The sequence below is a fragment of the Ornithorhynchus anatinus genome, chromosome 11 (genome assembly GCF_004115215.2).
Source record: "Ornithorhynchus anatinus isolate Pmale09 chromosome 11, mOrnAna1.pri.v4, whole genome shotgun sequence".
In the NCBI taxonomy this organism is placed as follows: domain Eukaryota; kingdom Metazoa; phylum Chordata; class Mammalia; order Monotremata; family Ornithorhynchidae; genus Ornithorhynchus; species Ornithorhynchus anatinus.
Window position 1 is genome coordinate 34006883 of NC_041738.1, and position 18855 is coordinate 34025737.

The 18855-nt window shown below is 44.6% G+C and overlaps 1 protein-coding gene across 3 annotated transcripts in view; it reads left to right on the forward strand.

Moving 5' to 3' along the window:
- The first annotated feature begins 147 nt into the window (after window positions 1-147).
- RSPRY1 (ring finger and SPRY domain containing 1) overlaps window positions 148-18855 on the forward strand; it is a 58462-nt gene continuing 39754 nt past the window's right edge. Inside the window, exons 1-3 of one of the 3 annotated variants that reach the window (XM_039913486.1) lie at window positions 148-261; window positions 17034-17232; window positions 17740-17864. The gene's annotated coding sequence lies outside the window, so the exon portion shown is untranslated. The remainder of the gene's footprint in view (window positions 262-17033; window positions 17233-17739; window positions 17865-18855) is intronic. The other 2 variants (XM_029075617.2, XM_029075618.2) reach the window with 2 other exon arrangements.

Below are 18855 nucleotides of genomic sequence, written 5' to 3' on the forward strand. Positions count from 1 at the left end.
GCCGCGATTGGCCGGCGCCCGTGCGACCGCGTCAGCTGACCGGGATCTCGCTTCCCATTGGTCGGGGGGCGGCGGGGCTGGAGGGGCGGGGGGGGTTGCCGGGGAAACGGGGAGGGGCGGCGCGAGCGGGGTGGGGGAGGGGGAGGGGGGAAGGGCCGAGCGCGGAATGGCAGGGCCGGGCCGGCGCGTCCATCTTTATAGCGCGCACCGAGCTGTCACAAAGGGGTCGCCGCAGCGCCCGCCACCCGGGGACCCGATCCGGTGAGTCTGGAGCTTGCAGCCCTTCGTGGGGAGGGGCTGGAGCCCGCTGCAACGGCTGCAGCCGCTGCAGCTCCCGGACCTGCTGTTGCAACGGCTGCAGCTCCCGGAGCGGCTGTTGCAACGGCTGCAGCTCCCGGAGCAGCTGCTGCGGCGGCTGTTGCAACTGCTGCGGCGGCTGTTGCAACTGCTGCGGCGGCTGTTGGAGGTGGGGCAATCCCGGCCGGGCTTCCCCGAGAGAAAGGGGGACCTCCCCACCCCCATCCAGGCCTCCCGAGGGAGGGGACCCCCAGAGAGGGAAGGGAGGGCCTGGCCCAGGGAGCCAAGCCGGGAGGAAAGCAGGGCAGCCTGCCTGGGGGAAGATGCTGGGGAAGTAGGAGGGGGCCCTTCCCCTCCCAAAAGAAGGGAAACCAGAAAAGCTGGGTGACCTTGGGTAAGTCATTTCCCCTCCCCAGTGGCTCAGCTCCCCCCTTCCACACACACCAGATAATACTGTTGTTATTTACGGTAATAATAATAATGTTGGTATTTGTTAAGCGCTTACTACGTGCAGAGCACTGTTCTAAGCGCTGGGGTAGATACAGGGTAATCAGGTTGTCCCACATGGGGCTCACAATCCTCACCCCCATTTTACAGATGAGGTAACTGAGGCCCAGAGAAGTGAAGTGAGTCGCCCACAGTCACCCAGCTGACAAGGGGCAGAGCTGGGATTCGAACTCATGACCTCTGACTCCAAAGCCCGTGCTCTTTCCACTGAGCCACGCTGTTAAGTGCTTACTATGTGCCAAGCACTGTCCTAAGCGCCGGGGTAAGGTCTTCATGCAACAGTATTTATTGAGCGCTTACTATGTGCAGAGCACTGTACTAAGCGCTTGGAATGGACAAATCGGCAGCAGATACAAGGTAATAATAATGTTGGTATTTGTTAAGCGCTTACTATGTGCCGAGCACTGTACTAAGCGCTTGGAATGGACAAATCGGCAACCAGATACAAGGTAATAATAATGTTGGTATTTGTTAAGCGCTTACTATGTGCCGAGCACTGTTCCAAGCGCTGGGGGAGATACAGGGTCATCAGTTGTCCCACGTGAGGCTCACAGTTAATCCCCATTTTACAGATGAGGGAACTGAGGCCCAGGGAAGTTAAGTGACTTGCCCACCGTCACACAGCTGACAAGTGGCAGAGCTGGGATTCGAACTCATGACCTCTGACTCCCAAGCCCAGGTAATGAGGTGGTCCCAGGTGGGGCTCACAAGGCTTCATCCCCCTTTTATTCATTCAAGAGTATTGAGCGCTTACTATGTGCAGAGCACTGTACTAAGCGCTTGGAATGGACAAATGGGCAACGGATACAGTCCCTGCCCATTGATGGGTTTACAGTCGAATCGATTGTTAAGCACTACTATGTGCAGAACACTGTTCTAAGTGCTGGGTTAGATACAGGGTCACCAGGTTGTCCTACGTGAGGCTCCCAGTCTTAATCCCCATTTTACAGATGAGGGAACGAGGCCCAGAGAAGTGAAGTGACTTGCCCACAGTCACACAGCTGACAAGTGGCAGAGCCGGGAATCGAACCCATGACCTCTGACTTCCAAGCCCGGGCTCTTTGCTCTGAGCCATTTTACAGATGAGGGAACTGAGGCCCATAGAAGTGAAATGACTTGCCCACAGTCACACAGCTGACAAGTGGCAGAGCTGGGAATCGAACCCATGACCTCTGACTTCCAAGCCCGGGCTCTTTCCTCTGAACCATTTACAGATGAGGGAACTGAGGCCCATAGAAGTGAAATGACTTGCCCACAGTCACACAGCTGACAAGTGGCAGAGCCGGGAATCGAACCCATGACCTCTGACTTCCAAGCCCGGGCTCTTTCCACTGAGCCATTTTACAGATGAGGGAACTGAGGCACCGAGAAGGGAAGGAGCTCGCCCAAGGTCACCCAGCAGACAGGTGTCGGGGACGAGATTGGAACCCACGGCCTCTGGCTCCCAAGCCTGTGTTCTTTCATAATTATGGTGTGAAGCGCTTACTATGGGTGCTCTTCTAATTAAGCCTTAAGAATTAAGACTGTGAGCCCCACGTGGGAAGACCTGATTAGCTTGTATCTACCCCAGCGCTTAGAACAGTGCTTAACAAATACCGTCATTATTAATTATTCTTCTAAACGCTGGGACAGGTACAAGGCAATCAGGTTGGACACAATCCCTGTCCCACCTGAGGCGCAAATTCTTAATCCCCATTTTACAGACGAGGGAATTGAGGCCCAGAGAAGTGAAGTGGCTTGCCTAAGATCGCACAGCGGACAGGTGGCCGAGTGAGGATTAATAATAATAATGTTGGTATTTGTTAAGCGCTTCCTATGTGCAGAGCACTGTTCTAAGCGCTGGGGGAGATACAGGGTCATCAGGTTGTCCCACATGAGGCTCACAGTCTTCATCCCCATTTTCCAGATGAGGTAACTGAGGCACCGAGAAGTTGTGACCTGCCCACAGTCACATTGCTGACAAGTGGCGGAGCAGGGATTAGAACCCAGGACCTCTGACTCCCAAGCCCGTGCTCTTTCCACTAGGCCATACTGCTTCCCACATGGATAAGGGAATGATAGGAACGGTTCTTGTTAAGGGCCGACTCTGTGCCAGGCACTGTGCTAAGCGCTGGGGTAGATGCGAGATAATCAGGATGGACACAGTCCCTGTCCCTCGTGGGGCTCACAGACTTAATTCCTCTTTTATCGCTGGGGTACCATGGGGAAGTTATGCTCCCTGCCCAAGGTCACCCAGCGGACGAGTGGCAGAGCGGTGATTAGAACTCGGACCTTTTTGACTCCCAGGCCTGTACTCCATCCGCTAGGCCGTGCTGCTTCTCTTAAATAAGCACTCTTCTTTTTCTCCCCTCCCCAGCGAATAGTGTGAATGAAGGAGCTCTTCCCTAGGAAGTGTTTTGAGCTCTTGCGGCATAGGAGAGCATTGTTTTCATCTTTGGATGTTCAGCGCTTGTTGGGCACCGGCAGTAGCGAGGAGGAACGGCTCAATGCAGACTCAGAAGCTGACATGGGCTTTGCTTTGGAGCCAGGAATTGTAAATTGTAATGTTTCTTGTGATGGGTTAGAGGAGAGAGTGCTTGAGAGCTGGGTAGATTTTCTGTATCCCTGCGGGGTTTTTTTAAGCTATTTATTAAGCACTTAGTATGTGCCAAGCACTGGTCTGAGCAACATGGTAGATACAAGCTATTCAGGTTGGGCCCAGTCCCTGTCCCACGAAGGGCTCACCGTCTCAATCCCCATTTGACGGATGAGGGAACTGAGGCTCAGAGAATAATAATAATAATAATAATAATGTTTGGAATTTGTTAAGCGCTTACTATGTGCCAAGCACCGTTCTAAGCACTGGGGTAGATGCAGGGCATTCAGGTCGTCCCACGTGAGGCTCACAGTTAATCCCCATTTTACAGATGAGGTAACTGAGGCACGGAGAAGTAAAGTGACTTGCCCACAGTCACACAGCTGCCAAGTGGCAGAGAAGGGAAGTGACTAGCCCGAGGTCACACAGCAGACAAGTGGAGGAGCTGGAATTAGAACCCAAGTCCTTGTGGTTCTCAGGCCTGTGCTCGATCCAGTTGGCCACGCCGCTTCACACTCCTTTGTTCCGTCTAGTCTTCGATATGTGAAAGGGTGATGCCCGGGTTCTGGGAGGTGATTCCATAATATAATAGGTCTTTCCCACAGGAAGTTTTTCCTGACACTCAGCCTATATTTTTCTCCTAGTAATTTGATCTCATTATTTCAATCCTCCTTTTTTCTTCAGATTTATATAATGCTGCCCCCTTTTGATGTTAGGTTTAATGAAATGATTCCACCTTCTGGTTTGGTGACAGGATGTATAGTGGTGTGCAGTCCAAAATATGGGATTATGCTCCACTGGGTTTTGCTATCACCCTAAATCGCTCATGAATAACTCACAGAATTTCCCCCTGCCCTTGTAAATCTCCTGTAGGATTATTCTTCCCTCTACATTCCTCCTCCTCCACCCTGCCCTGAAGTATAAAAGATATACAGGTAGTTTTCCTTAGTGTAGTAGTAGTCCGAGGACCTGGGTTCTAATCCCGGCTCTGCCACGTGTCTGCTGTGTGACCTTGAGCAAGTCACTTCTCTATGCCTGTTACCCCAGGAAAGAGCACGGGCTTTGGAGTCAGGGCTCATGAGTTCGAATCCCAGCTCTGTCACTTGTCGGCTGTGTGACTGTGGGCAAGTCACTTAACTTCTCTGTGCCTCAGTTCCCTCATCTGTAAAATGGGGATTAAGACTGTGAACCCCACGTGGGACAACCTGATTCCCCTGTGTCTACCCCAGCGCTTAGAACAGTGCTCGGCACATAGTAAGCGCTTAACAAATACCAACATTATTATTATTATTATTATTATTATCTGTAAAATGGGGATTAGATCCAACCCCTTCCTAGATTGTGAAGACCCATGTGGATCAGGGACTCTGCCCCGCCTGATTAAGTTGTCTACCCCAGTGCTTAGAGCAGTGCTTGGCTCATCATAAGTGCTTAACAAGTGCCATAATAATCATAGTCTCTTATAGGTCTCAGAATAAGGTGTTTGAGGCTCTTGGGATTCCCTAAAGTCCCCTGTTATGTGAATCTCTAAAAAAAATAAATAAATTACTCATACTTTCTGAGTTTATCCAGGATTCATATAAATTAATCCCTCTGGTTTATGTGTTTTTGTGTTTCCTTTCCTTAGTATTTTTTTTACAAGCCACTCATTATCTCTGTATTTCATATTATAATATTATGACAGCATTATTAGTGTTTAAACATTTCTATCAATTTCACTTCCCTCTATTGACAGACTGACTTCTGTCCTCCAAATAGCAAAATTCCATTTTAGATTTTTGCTTTGCATGTAGATGTTAAAATTTTTGTTTGACTGGGAAAGGAAGTGGAGAGTTGTGTGTTGGAAGGAGAAATTTATCAAAAATGATGTCATGCCCCGATTGATAGATATATATAGCCTCACCAGTGCAACTGTGCAGAAGTCATGCCTTCTTTTGGTATGTCACCAAATGCCCATATAGGTATTGCTGCTGATGGGGAATCAAAACCAAATTATTAAAAAGTGACAGCGTATTTAATCTTATGTGTTTTTTCTGTCATTTCCTTAGGTTTAGTGTAACAAAATCATCTGGAACCTTGTTGAATTTTGAGCACTTTCAGGGAGCTGACAAACCACCTCATTTTGAATTTCTATTTTCTGTGAGTTTAAAGCCATGCTGTGTATTTCGGAAAGAAACGGAATTTGTAATCTATCAATCAGTGGTCTTAACTGAGCACTTACTGTGTGCAGAACACTATACTGAGTGTTTGGGAAAGTGCAATATATCAGTTTTTTGTCTTTTTTTTAAGTGGTATTTCTTAAATGCTACCATGTGTCAAGCACTGTTCTAAATGCTGGTGTAGATACAAGTTTTTTTCAGGTTGGACACAGTCCTTGTCCCTGCATGGGGCTCACAGTCTAGACTGGAGGGAGGAAGATTTAATCTCCATTTTACAGATGAGGTAACTGAGTTACAGAGAAGTTAAGTGACTTTGCCCGAAGTCACTCAGCAAGTTCCCTGCCCACAAGGAGCTCACAATCAATACAGAAAAGATCATCTGAGTTACTAATACAGCGTTTAAGTATTTACCAGGAATTCATGTATTTGAAAAAAATGAGTCAGGAAAATTATTTCTGGACTACAGATTGGAAAATTGGAACACAGAAGTTAGTGACATGGAGTTCTGAGCCGTAGAAATCTTTTGCTACACACTAGTAGAGAAACTATTAACAGCAAAGAATTTTTACTCACAAAATTTTAAGGGAAAAACAACTATTTTATTCAGGCTTGGAAGTTACCTGTTTTTCCAGAGCAAGTATTAAAGAAACGGCAATAGCCGTTTCTTTATTTCTAAGATATCTCTGAAAAGGAAACCCTGTTCAAACATAATGTGAGGTGGTAATTTAGTTGTACTTAAAAGACCACATCAAGTAATGCTACATTTAATTGCTTTTGGCAGGCTTTCAATGCCTTTGATTGGTAGAATGTCTGAGAACACAAACCAACAAAGGGTTAAGCTTCTTTTCTAGAATTAACTGTTAGGAATGCCCCTTCCTTTTGCAAACTAGCAGTTTGCTAGTTGCCCGAAAGTACAGTTGGATATGGTCATTAGTTTGTCTTCCCCTTTGTAATTTCTTGGGCCCTGTGTTCCTCAAAATAGAAGTTTTAGGACTATTTGTACTAGTTCACTTTGATTCAGTTGCTTCCCAGGTTAGCATTTCCAACTTCAAAACTGACCCTAATTACCTCTCTGGTCAAATATTTCAAAGACAAATAAGAACTTTTTATATTAACACTTAGGACAGAAACTTTGAGTGCTGGCCTGCATTGGTATATGTTAGGAAATAGTTTCAGATTTCATTTTATTGAATTTTATCATATTAAGAGATTAATGTTTCACATCCATTTCATTTTTCTAATTATCAGAAAACTTTCCTGTAGCAGAGAAGTCCCTTTCCTGTAGGTTTATAGTACATGCAGGTTTTCAGGATGAGAATTGTCATTCTCAGCTCCACAAGCTGTTATTTAATATCCTGAGGGAAATATTGTATGGAATTATTACACTGGTACTTGCCATCATTCAGGTTTTTCTCTCTACTTCCTTTGACATTCCTTTGTACCCTCAAGCAATTCCTTTAGAAATTTAAATTTAAAAAGTTAAGCGATTTTTTTTTCTTGGTGGTGGTGGTCATCCTTATTGTGGCAGCGGATTTTTCTGGACTTTCTAGATCTCAGTCTGGGTTAGTAGGTCTCTGATTTCTTGCTTCATTTATAAGAGTGGTTTTCCTAGGCCAAAGATAGCCGGAAGCATTTTGCCATTCTTCTGCCAAACTTCTTAGCTGTCATCAGTCCTGCAACTACTAAGAAACCTTTCTTTGTGGGTAAAATGTCATACGAATACTTTCCCGACAATTTTTATTTGAAAAGGAGTTGGTTCCATTTCTCAAACCTATTTCCCTGGGGTTTCTTCAAGCATGCTTGAAGAGGAGGCAACCTGTGTTACCTTATTACCGCCTTCCCCCAGTGGAATTCCTCTATCAAAGGAAAAGTAGCAAGAATCTGAAATGATGGCAGGCATTAGTGTAAATAAACACTTGCACACAAAGATTACAGCCCCTCTTACCCAGTAAGGAAGAGTGGCCAGATAAACATGTCCAGATGCCTGGTTATGCCTCTCCATCAGTCTCCTAAGCATTCATCTGGTTGTTTATCTATGGTTTTAGCATTTGTAGTTATGCTCTTTTGTACTTGTTTCCTCCCTTGGATTGTAAATGCCTTGAGAGCAGGGAAATGCTTTTTATTTCTATTAAATGTTCCCAAGCACTGCTTTCTGAAGCAGATATGAAAGTTTATTTAAAATGCTGGTTTGAGAGTAGTATTGCACAAATAGGGATCATTTTTTGTGAGCAGAAGATAAAATGCTTTCAAATCCCACCCTGGCACAATTATTCATTTCTGAGGTTCATGCTCGTTTTTTTACCCTGAGGAGGGACTAAGAAATGTTCACATCATACAGTACTATTTTTAAGGAATGAGTAGTTTGGTTACTGAAGACTTTTTCATCTCTGCGGCCAATTCTTTTTTTTGTGTGTGTGGTATTTAAATGCTTAGTGTCTGCACTGAGCCCTAGAGTAGATGAGATAACCGGGTTAGTCCCTGTCCCACATGGGTCTCACAGTCTAAATCAGAGGGAGGGGAATTCAACTTCCATTTTACAGATGAAGTAACTGAGGCATAGAGAAGTGTAGGGGTTTGCCCCTTGTCACACAGCAGATGAGTGGCAGATCAGGGATTAGAATAGAACTTGTGGTATTTGTCAAGCGCTGGAGTAGATACAAGCTAATCAGGTCCCATACAGGGCTCATTGTCTAAGCATGAAGGAGAACAGGTATTGAATCCCCATCTTGCAGACAAGGGAGCTGAGGTGCAGAGAAAAGTGACTTGCCCAAGGTCCCATGATAGGTAAAGTGGTGGAGCCCGAATTAGAACCCAGGCCCTCTGATTCCCAGTCCTGGGTTTTCTCCACTAGGCCACGCTACTTCACATGTGTGAATATGAATATCTCCTTTACTTGGACCTGTCCTCTCTGTTTCAGAGAAGAGCTTTGCTTTCCCTCCTCCAGCAGTATTATGGTTGGCTATAAGCAAATATTTGAGATGAATCACTGAAGTCTGGATTGATTTGTTAGAAAGCTAGATGAATACTCAGCCAAGTTTTTTTTCTCAGTGACAAATCAATTTCTGATAGTGAGGTCTATGTTTTATATTGATGGTAGAATGCCATGGCTTTACTCTTTTGGCTCAACACGATGAGGATAAAGTTGTATTTTCAGTGAATAATAAAACATAGAAAGAGACTAGCATTTACCTTTGCAAAAACATCAATCAATAACACAGTTTAGGGAACGGCGTTCTGAGAGGGCAGTTTTCTGTATTTGTGCTGCTTCTCTCACCTATTATCGACAGCATGATAAACAGCACGGACACCAATTGGATAGTAAAGTCTTTTCTTAAAACAGATTTTGTCTTAACCACTTCATTGGCAAAATAATTATTAAAGCATACCCCAAACTAAGACCTTTTAGTACTGCATCTACATGATGAGCCCCCAACCCTCTTTTCTTTCCCCCCCCGACTGGCAAAACAGCTGGTAGATGGGTCCAATTTGATGTCAGTATTCAGTCCTTTCCTTTGTTTGTCTTAAACCTTATGCAGCACAAACCTGAGACTGCATGGGCACCTGATCAGAAAGATTTTACTGTCTAGGAGAGAGAGTTCCCCCAAGAGCACTCATTTTCCTAGTCTAATTCAATCTTGCTTCAACATTAGGATTACCGTTCAGGTTATCAGTCTGCTTAAATTGGTGGCATGTGAGGTGGATCCAAGTAGGATCCTAGTGGAGACTAATGTTTAATAATTATAGTATTTGTTAAGTGATTACTATGTGCTGGGCTCTGTACTAAGCACTGGGGTGGATACAGGCAAATCGGATTGGACATAGTTCCTCTCCCACATGAGCCTCAGAGCCTCAATCCCCATTTTTCAGATGAGAAAACTGAGGCAAAGAGAAGTATAGTGACTTGCCCAAGATCACAGCCGACAAGTGTCAGAGCCAGGATTAGAACCCATGACCTTCTGACTCCCAAGGCCACGCTATATCCACTATGCCATACTGAAAATATAAAGACAGGTATTTGTAATAGATGTGGACAGCATACAGATAGATATTTTGGCTTTCTTATTCCAAAGTGTTTTTATGCTGGAAAAAAGATTTTTCAGAGTCTAATCCTTTAAAGAGGGAGAGATCTCAAAGAAATGAAATTAAGTTCTATGTATAAAACAAGATGACTAAGTAAAAACATCTGCCTTCTAGAATTTGTGTCCCAGAACTCTGAGGAAATAGAAAAATACAATTTGGAATTCTTGGTCTCTGCAGAATTCTTCATTCAGTAGGGCCTTAGTCATGACCCAGAAATTCATACCCCTCTGAAGAAAAGAACCGGGGTATGTGGGGTTTAGTTGTCGTTTCCTGTGCAGACTGAAATTTTGTCTAAACCCCAATCATTTTTGTGGATGCCTTCGTTACCTATTGTACAACACTATTTTCAACAGATCCTGAGCTTTAATATGCTGCTTCATCCAGTTTTTTCTAAGTGGAATATTGGGAGTTGGTGAAACTTAATACTGTCCTTTAGTTCCAAGGTGTCAATGATGAAGCTGCATCCATGAGTGTATCAATCAGTGGGGGGTTTTTGAGCACTTACTGCACGCAGAGCACTGTACTAAGCACTTGGAAGAGTATTTCTTGAGAACCACCTTTTCTTGCTTCTTGCCATTTGACACAAAAGGTATGTTTTGTTGCCAGCAGGACTCTGATCAGCCTGACTGGTCATGTATCTACCCCAGGGGGCACATAGGAAGAGCTTAACATACATTAATTACAATGCATATTTAATAATAATAATTCTGGTATTTGCTAAGCACTTACTCTGTGCCAGACACTGTACTAAGTGCTGGATTTGTAGTTTATTTTTGCATTAGAATTGTAATTTGTATTTGTAATTATGGTGGTAATGCTTTGCACTAAGGCACTCACCATCTCGGTCACCAACTACCCCTGTGCCTGGCAGCATGAACTGGGGTATGTGGTCATAGAAGAGATTCTCTCAGAGACCTCAGCAGCAGTGGAAAACCCTGTGTCCTCATGCTTTTAGGGAGTCAGAAGGACCTGGGTTCTCATCCCTGCTCCTCCACTTGCCTGCTGTGTGACTTTGGGCAAGTCACTTCACTTTTCTGTACCTCAGTTACCTCATCTGTAAAATGGGGATTAAGACTGGAAGTCCCATATAAGACATGGATTCTGTCCAACCCAATCAGCTTGAATCTACACCAATACTTAATGTCTGACTTAAGTGCATAGTAAGCACTTAACAAATGCCATAATACAAAAAAAAAATCCACATGGCTTCGTAAGGGTTGGGAGGATCTTTTCCAGGCTATTGCAAAAACCAGGGGCAGACAAAAACTCTCTGAAGAACAACAGCACAGCTTCATGGTTGTCTGTTGTACAACTGGGCAGTCTAAAGCTAGAAAACAGCGAGAGCTTCAGAGTGGGTGTGAGCAGGTGAGGGTGGCCAATTTGGGGGTCAGAGCAATCTTGCCAGATTTGAAGGCCTGGCCCCAGCGAGTGCTTGATGGTGAGAAATATCCCCCATTTAGTTCCCAGTTTGATCAGGAAAGACATCTCCGTAACAAGAGACATGGGCCTGGACATCCGAGGACCTGAGTTCTAATTCCATCTCTGCCACTTGCCTGCTATGTGACCTTGGGCAAGGCACTTTAACTTCTCTGGGCCTCAGTTCCCTCATCTGTAAAAGGGGGATTCAATACCACTTCTCCCTTAGTCAGTGGTATTTATTGAGCTCTTACTGTGTGCACTGTACTAAGCATTTGGGAGAGTACAATACAATGGAACTTCCTGCCGATAACAAGCCTACAGTTTGTGAGGCCCATGTGGGACTTCATTCAATTATATTGATTGAGCAATTACTGTGTGCAGAGCACTGAACTAATCGTTTGAGGGAGTACAATATAACAGTAACAGCCACATTCCCTGCCCACAGCAAGCTTGATCACCTTGCATCTACCCCAGCGCTTAGTAAACACTTAAGAAATAACTACAATTATTAAGTCCCCTCAGAGCCCACCTTAATGACCCATCCTTAAGCACTTAGTACAGTGCTTTGCACACAGTAAATGCTCAAATATGACTGAATGAAAGAATGAATCCTTTACTGTGCCATAGATACAGTCACACCCGGCGCTTCTGTGCTATCACATCCATACCCAGGTAGTCCATGTGCAACAAAGTGGCATCGTATTGTCTAGGTGATGCAGCCCCAAGTCACAGAGGTCACAGTTGGCACTTTTCCACCCTTCCTTATCTGCAGGTGTCAAAGGTATAGAAAACACACTTGCACCCTCCTCCTGCTTAGACTCTGATCCCCTGTTGGGACAGGAACTATGTGCTGACTTGTGCCTTCCCTAGCACTTAGGGCAGTGTTCGACCCATAGTAAGTGCTTAACAAATACCATTTAAAAAAAAAAAACACCCCAAAACAAAAAACCGCAACTCAGGCAACCAGAGAGAGGGGAATCTGGGTTTCTTAGAAATTCCCTTTTTTAGGGGAACCAGTGAAAGGAAACAAAATAGGCGGCTTTTATTGTCCTCCTGTTGCCTCAGTCTGGTTTGTACCACTCCTGAGTGAGAATCTCACTTCTAATGTACAAAATATTGGCAGCCACAAGAGGTTTGGTAATGGAGGTGCCAGTTGCAGACAGTGAAATCATGAAACATGCAACATTAGTCAGTCCTAAACATTCTTTAGGAGTAAATTAACAAGACTGGGCCTTCCTTGCATGTCTGCTTTACCACACTGGCATGGGGAATCATCAGTCTCCAGAAAAACCTGAGGATGAGTGAAATAATTTCCATGGTTCATATTTTTCATTAAGGTGAAACTGGCCAAAATCCATTCCTTAAGGTTCCTTGATTCAGACCTTTATTACTGTCATTTTATAGGTTTGTACAACGGTGAATTTCATCTCCAAATGAAAAGGTCCAACTCTTTAGTGCTGAGGAAAGCTGGAAAAAATGACATTTGCAATGTGTGCAGGGGGCAAACAGTGACAAAGGGGAAAGCTTTAATGATTAATTTTTATTTGTTACCCAGATAGGAGGATTTAACAACATTAGGGGAATTTAACAGTAGCATATTTTGTCATAATTCAGCCCCAAGGACTGAAAAGTCATAGGGTGAGGTCATCAGGGAATTTTTTTCCAGGAAATCAGGTCCTGGAGTGTCTCCTAATTTCATAGGGATTGATATTGACAGCCGCTGCTGGAGGATTGGTGTTCTTTTTGGCTGTCACTCTTCTGCCAGACTCCCTGGTCCTGGGTGTCTGCCCTAAGGCTCTCACAGAAGAAGTAGGGTTATTAGTAAAAATAATAATAATAATGTTGGTATTTGTTAAGCGCTTACTATGTGCAGAGCACTGTTCTAAGCGCTGGGGTAGACACAGGGGAATCAGGTTGTCCCACGTGGGGCTCACAGTCTTAATCCCCATTTTACAGATGAGGGAACTGAGGCACAGAGAAGTTAAGTGACTTGCCCACAGTCACACAGCTGCCAAGTGGCAGAGCTGGGATTCGAACTCATGAGCCCTGACTCCAAAGCCTGTGCTCTTTCCACTGCGCCACGCTGCTTGATGCAAATTAATCAGGTTGGGCACAGTCTCTGTCCCACACTGGGCTCCCAGTCTTAATCGCCATTTTACAAATGAGGTAACTGAGGCACAGAGAAGTGAAGTGACTTGCCCAAGGTCACACAGCAGACATGTAGCAGAGGCAGGATTAGAACTCAGGTCCTTCTGACTCCCAGCCCCTTGCTCTATCAACTAAGCCATGGTTAAGAGACTGGCAGGTAGAAAAGTCAAAATGTTCCCTGCTATTTATTCTGACCTGCTGAAAAGAGGATTCCTTGGGCAGCCTGAAGGGTTTCTAGTGCCTCTCTCTGCTTCCACAAACATTAATCCTCTCTGCACAAAGTAAGCAGCCTGGCCTAGTGGAAAGATCACAGGCCAGGGAGTCAGGACCTGGGTTCTAATCCCAGCTCCACCACTTGTCTGCTGTGTGACCTTAGGTAAGTCACTTCACTTCTTTGGGCTTCAGTTCCCTCATCTGGAAAATGGGGATTGAAACTGCGAGCCCTATGTGGGGCAGGGACTGTGGCCAGTGCAATTGGCTTGTATCTTCCCTAGTGCTTAGGACAGTGCATATAGTAAGCACTTACATACCGAAGATGGTATTATTATTGCTAAAAATAATAATAATCCCCACTAATTTTAAATTGGTGCTTAACACCACCCTTGCGCTGTGCAGATTCAATCCCCCAAATGGAATTTTAGAAAAGAAAGTGATAATACATTTACATGAGGTCTGGTGCCACTTCTGTGATTGCTAACTTAGAGCATCGTTCATTTCAGATGTCTTTCAGTGTAACTCATCCCAGTTTTCCTTTATGAACCACTTGACTCTTTTCCTCAATTGAATTTCATTTTTTAAAAACTTTTAACTATTTTTAACATTTTACCTTAAGTGAGAAGCAGTGTGCCCCTAAAAGGATAGAGCGCGGGCCTGGGAATCAGAAGGACTTGGGTTCTACTTCTGGCTCTGCTGCTTGTCTACCGTGTGACCTTGGGCAAATCACCTAACTTCTCTGGGCCTCACTTGCCTCATCTGTAAAATGGGGATTAAGATTTGTGAGCCCCATGTGAGACAGGGACTTGTGTCCAAACTGATGAGCTTGGATCTAACCCAGCGCTTAACAAATACCATTAAAAAAACCCCATCAAAATAACAACCCTCTTGATCTTAAAAATATTTGAGAACTCCATTTCCCTCCCTCTTCAGTTGAAGTTAACTGGTGACCTCATTTTCCCAGTCTTTAATAATAATAATAATGTTGGTATTTGTTAAGTGCTAACTATGTGCCGAGCACTCTTCTAAGCGCTGGGGTAGACACAGGGGAATCAGGTTGTCCCCCGTGGGCTCACAGTCTTAATCCCCATTTTACAGATGAGGTAACTGAGGCACCGAGAAGTTAAGTGACTTGCCCAAAGTCACACAGCTGACAAGTGGCCAAGCTGGGATTTGAACCCATGACTTCTGACTCCAAAACCCGGGCTCCTTCCACTGAGCCACGCTGCTTCTCAAGGAAATACTCCACTTGGACTAGATCTTTCGGCGAGGGTATGTCATTCATTCAGTCATATTTATTGAGCGCTTACTGTGTGCAGAGCACTGTTCTAAGCATTTGGAAAGTAGAGTTCAGCGAAAGAGAGAGAATCCCTGCCCACAATGGGCTCACAGTCTAGAAGGGAGACAGACATCAAAATAAGTAAACAGGCATCAGTAGCATCAATATAAATAAATAGAATTATAGACACAGATACACATCTAAACAAGTAAACAGGCATTAATATGTCCCAACACTTTCTGTAGACTGTGAACTCATTGTGGGCAGGGAATGTGTCTGCCATCTCTCTTGTCCTGGGCTCTCCTAAGCACTAAGTTCTGCACACAGTAAATTTTCAGCAGATACCAGGGCTTGATTCTGTTCCCAAGCATATGGGCCCCTCCTAGGTGGGGAGAAGCAGCGTGGCTCAGTGGAAAGAGCCCGGGCTTGGGCATCTGAGGACCTGGGTTCGAATCCCGGCTCTGCCACTTGTCATCTGTGTGACTGTGGGCAAGTCACTTCACTTCTCTGGGCCTCAGTTCCCTCATCTGGGAAATGGGGATTAACTGTGAGCCTCACGTGGGACAACCTAATTACCCTGTATCTACCCCAGTGCTTAGAACAGTGCTCTGCACATAGTAAGCGCTTAACAAATACCAACATTATTTTTCTGTGGAGGTCTTCAGGAGCACGGTTGTCGAGGGGTGGTGACTGGGGAAAGCACTGCACTCTTCTCCCCTCTCTTTTACCCTCCTTACAAGCAAGAAGATTCATATCCGACAGACTATCACTCTCCCCACCTCAAAGCCTTATTGAAGGCCCATCTCCTCCAAGAGGCCGTCCCTGACTAAGCCCTCATTTCCTCTTCTCCCACTCCCTTCTGCATCACCCTTGCACTTAGATTTGCTGCCTTTATTCACCCCTCCCTCAACCCCATGGCACTTATGAACCTGTCTGTAATTCGTTTATATTAATATCTGTCTCCCCCTCTAGACTGTAAGCTTCTTGTGAGCATGGATTGTGTCTACAAACTCTGTTATATCGTATTCTCCCAAGGGAGAGTGCAGTATAATACAAGGGAAGCAGCATGGTAAAGTGGATAAAGCACAGGCCTGGGAAACAGAAGGTCATGGGTTCTAATTCCAGCTCTGGCACTTCTTTGCTCTGTCACCTTGGGCAAGTCACTTCACTTCTCTGTGCCTCTGTGAGCCCGTTGTTGGGCAGCGATTGTCTCTATCTGTTGCCAAATTGTACATTCCAAGTGCTTAGTACAGTGCTCTGCACACAATAAGCGCTCAATAAATACGATTGAATGAATGCCTCAGTTACCTCATCTGTAAAATGGGGGTTAAGACTGTGAGCCCCATGTGACAGGGACAGGGACCGTGTCCAACCTGATTAATTTGTATCTACCCCAGTTCTTAGAACATAGTAAGCGTTTAAGAAATGTCATAATTATAATTAATTATTATTATCCCAAGTGCATAGTACAGTGTTTTGCACTTAGTAAATGCTCAATAAATTTGATGGATTTGAGAACCTGGGACTCAATTCCTGAGAGTGGAGCCCTCCTATTAAGTGCCACCTTTGCCAGCGTACTAGAAAGGGCCGTGCCTGAGAGAACTCCTCGTTACCCTCCCGCTCAATTGGACGCTAAACAGTCACCCTACCCCCACCTCCCTCCACCCCTGAATTGTTAAATCACCCGGAACTCATCTCAAAGGACTGTATATGGCTTTTACTATCTCATGCAGGGGATAACCACAACAAATTAGTCAGGGTGAATTCATTCCACCTCATTTCCTGTTTTGACTAAGAAGCTTAAACTCTAGCTTTTTCTTAAGATTATTCTAAAAAGCATATACCCTTATCCTATTTAAAAAAAAAAGATTTTCCAGTGTGGTTTAGCGATTAGCAGTTTGATTCTTTATGAAAATGTAAGGATTGGTATTAAGCTGTTACCAATCAATAAATTGTGTTTATATTGAGTGCTTATTATATGCAGAGCACTGTACTAAGCATTTGGGAGAGTACAGTACAACAGAATTGGCAGATATATTCCCTGCCCACAGTGAGCTTACAGTCTAGATGGGGCGACAGACAAAATAAATAAATTACAGATAACAGGTTCTTCTAGTCGTCCCTGCTTAAAATCTTCCAAAATAGAGGCCCAAATCTCACCTTTTTTGAATGTTTAAGAATCTGCCAAGATTTTGATCCTTGTGCTGCTTTCTCTTTTTTTTCTTTTTGTTTTTAAGTGGCATTTGTTAAGCATTTACTAAGTATCAGGCATTGGACTGGGGTAGATACAAACTAATCAGGTTGGACACAGTCCTTGCCCCACATAGAGCTCATAGTGTTAATCCCCATTTTACAGATGAGGAACTGAGGCACAGAGAAGTGAAGTGACTTACTTGCCCAAGGTCACACAGCAGACAAGCAGCAGAGCCGGGATTAGGCCTTCCAGGCTGAGTCTCTTTCCACTAGGCCATGCTGCTTCTCGCGGCTTTCTTCCAACACATCCCTGGACACATGTTTGCTGAATAATTTCTGTGTCATCGACCTCATTCTTTCAGGTAACAGGTATCATCTATTTCAGTTGGGATTTAGTGAATCTAGAAATCTTAATCAATGAGAGTGGCTGAGTGCTTATTTGCAGATCAGTGTACTAACTGCTTGGGAGAGTATCATGCAACAGAATTAGTGGGCATGTTCCCTGCCCATCTCAAGTTACTTGGCATTATTTGCTCTTCCTTGCTAAGGGAAGGGGAGACATTTTAAGTAAACACTGCAGTAAAAGAGCCTGTCAGCTTTTTGCATCTCTGCATGGCAATGTTTGGCGTTCCTCCTCTCCTTCTTCAACTCGAAAGTCGAAATACCAGAGGAATGGTTAATACAGGTTTCTCTGTCTTCTGCTTCTCTACTCTCTCCCCCCGCCCCCAGGATTGCACCCAGCCTATTGTTAGTTTAGAGAAACCACCCTGGGGACCTCAACACGGGGATTGGTCGGTAGTGCCCTCCCTGGCTGGTTAAGCCGAAAAATATCATTTTAAAGTTTTGCAATTTCCTCTGTTCTTTGCAAGCGCCCTGACCGCTCACTAATGGGGATAACCTGCAGCAGAATTTTGGCCAGTTTTCCCATCCAAGCTTTGGAGATATGGTTTCCAACTGAGTTCTTTCACCCTGCCTGTGCTTCTACCCTATCCAGGTACTACTTTTTTTTTTTTAAAGGGTATTTGTTAAGCAATTTCTATGTGCCAGGCACTGTACTGGGTAATAATTATGGTATTTCTTAAGAACTTACTATGTGCCAAACACTGTTCTGAGCGCTGGGGTAGATACAGGGTAATCAGATTGTCCCATGTGGGGTTCACACTTTTAATCCTTATTTTACAGATAAGGGAACTCCAGGCCCAGAGAAGAGAAGTGATTTGCCCAAGCTCACAGAGCAGACAAGAGGCTGAGCCGGGATTAGAACCCAGGTCCCTCTGACTTGCAAGTCCATGCGCTACCCACTAGGCCATCCTACTCTTAACCTACACCTTAGGTTAAATGCCCTAAAAATGTAACCATAGAATTAATTCCACGATCTGATTCCTCACCTGTATCTCCAGATAGATGTGGTGTGAGGGCATAATTCTTTTATGGCCTCTGCTAGCAAACACCCCTGCCTGAGATTCAGAATTTTTTAGCCTCAAAATGTAGTTCTAGCTTTCGGAGGGGCCAGATTTTCATAGTGAGGGTTTGGGTGTCAAGGAAGCAAGCTTCTTAGGGGAAATGGGAGGGGCAGACTTCAAAGAGCCAACATACCAGAAAGCCACCATTTTGGGCCTTGGAAACCATGGTTTGGAGACTCTCAGGTCTTGTCACTGACCTGAGATGAGTGAGGCGAAGAATCCAAGTGGATGTTCCATCATTCCAAAGGAGTGGGCGCCCAGGTTAGCATTAGTTCTCTTTTTACAGAAATGCAGTTATTTGGACAAAGAACAGAGTGTCTTAAAATTCTAGCAAAGTAGAATTGGCTCACCCTCATATCTGTAGCAGAAAATGCACAAGCAACAAAAATAACTATCTATTATGTAAGTACAACTTGCTGGAATAGAATGAAAATACATCCTTCCCCCCAGAGAAAAGGAAAACAGATTCCTACTTACATAACAGGAAAATGCCATAACCCCTTCACAGCTTTGTCATCAGTT